Source organism: Nicotiana tabacum, chromosome 20 (assembly GCF_000715075.1).
Source record: "Nicotiana tabacum cultivar K326 chromosome 20, ASM71507v2, whole genome shotgun sequence".
Classification (NCBI taxonomy): Eukaryota; Viridiplantae; Streptophyta; class Magnoliopsida; order Solanales; family Solanaceae; genus Nicotiana; species Nicotiana tabacum.
The window spans coordinates 30,178,207-30,180,324 of NC_134099.1; the positions used below are offsets into that span (position 1 = coordinate 30,178,207).

A 2,118-nucleotide genomic window follows, 5' to 3' on the forward strand; every position below is an offset into this window, starting at 1 on the left:
TCTAAGAGTATTGGAAATATTCTAGAATTACTTTTTGTTGTGAGATTTAAATACTCCATAATGGAGAAATCTCTTTTGTTGGGATAGTTGATGAAGCTTGATATATATTTTTATAATATTATTTCAGTTTTAATACATCCTTGGCTTGAAATTTTCATTGTATAATTCATACCGTGCTGAAATAATGGTTTCTAACTAATCATTATTATCACTTCTATATAATTTATTTAAGTTATTCTTATATTAATTTTGTAATTCTCACGGAGCAAAATTAATATATAATAACCAACGAATAAAATAGTAGAGTGAGAATAATTTTTCGTAAAACTCTTATTTCAAATATGTAATTTTGTTTGTCTCAGTTTTAATTCTTGTGAGTGCTATTAATTGAATTTTTTCTTAGTGAACAAATATAATTGTATTAGCAATAAGCAATTATTCTTTAGAGAAATACATGTAGAAATTGAGATTTTTTTTGTAATAATATTATCAAGTGAATTCAACGATTCCCAACTCTTTTAAATTATAAATCTTTCAGAAAATGTTTGCTTTGCTTTAATTAAATAACAAGTTTTAAAATTCACCTTTTATCAATTTGGTTCTCTCAAATAGTAGTAAAAATATTAAAAGTTTGTACCCTAGATCAACCAATCTCTGTGGGACGATATCATAATCTATACTAGAATTTGACTGAGTACGAGCAGAAAAATCATATGCACACTGGTCTCGTCAAATTTTTGGCGCCGTTGCCGGGGATTATCATACATCTACTTCAGATTAAATATTTTTATTATTATTATTATTATTATTATTATTATTATTATTATTAATATTATTATTATTATTATTATTATTATTATTATTATTATTATTATTATTATTATTATTATTATTATTATTTCTGTCAGTATTCTCACTATCTACTGTTAAGTACTTCTACCTACTACTTCTATCATTAGTTTTCCTTAAGTATATTTAGTACAATATTACTAGTAATATCTTTACTTATACTTAATATATATTATCGTATGTTTTTTTCAACTAACTATTTTTGTTATTTTTGAAAATTTCTTTAGTTATTTTTAGTAATTCTTTAGAAATTAGTGTTACTTTATTATTATTTTTCTTCTCTTTAAAATTTTAGGTAGTTTATGACCCTCTCTTCTTCAAAAAAGTTAGCTAGTTACGATCCAGAAATTGAAAAATATCTTCGATTGTGCAGGAAAGGACAAACAATATCTTCTCAAAGTGTAGCTCGTGAAGGTATGGAGAATCAAGAAGTAGAAGACATTCAACTACCAGTCCATATGGAGGATCAATTTGATGAAGTACCACCAAGGCCAGCAAACAGAATCCTAAGGGATTATGCTAGACCTGACCTCTTCAATTGCAAATCTAGTGTCAGAAAAACCTCCAGTGGCGGCCAACAACCTTAAAATCAGGACCGACATGATTCAAACAGTTCAACAATCTTGTATCTTCAATGGAGATGCAAGTGAAGATCCACACAATCATTTAATTGACTTATTGGAACTTGTTGAAACAGCTAAGTATAATGGAGTACCTCCTGAAGTTAGCAAGTTAAGGCTATTTCGTTTCTCTTTAAAAGGAGATGTCAAGACTTGGTTGCAAAGTTTGCCACAAGGTTCCATCACCACATGGGATCAAATGACTCAGAAATTTTTAAACAAATATTCTTCCCCTGCTAAAACCACAAAGTTAAGATAAGACATCTCTAATTTCTTGCAGATTGACACTGAGTCGGTTTATCAAGCTTGGGAAATATTAAAAGCAATTTTAAGAAAATGCCCACACCATGACATTCCTGAACATATGCAGTTGTATATTTTTTATCACGGGTTAAAACCCTCTTCTAGAAATGTGATTTATACAGCTGCAGGAGGTTCTGTAATGGGAAAAACCACGGAGGAAGCATTGCAATTGTTGAACGAGATTTCTGAGAATGCCATCCAATGGCCATCTGAGCGTGTAATCATCAAGAAGGCTGCTATGGTGAATCAGGTTGATGCTTTAAATACACTAACACAATAAATTATTTCTTTGGCGCAAAAGTTTGAAACTTTTCAGGTGAATACACAACAACCAAGCCATTCTGAG

The 2,118-nt window shown here is 29.5% G+C and overlaps 1 non-coding gene across 1 annotated transcript; it reads right to left on the reverse strand.

Moving 5' to 3' along the window:
- Positions 1-1,716: 1,716 nt before the first annotated feature.
- On the reverse strand, positions 1,717-1,823 carry LOC142175036 (small nucleolar RNA R71). Its single transcript, XR_012704226.1, has one exon. It is a non-coding gene; the product is annotated as a small nucleolar RNA R71 (small nucleolar RNA).
- Between the last annotated feature and the right edge of the window lie 295 nt (positions 1,824-2,118).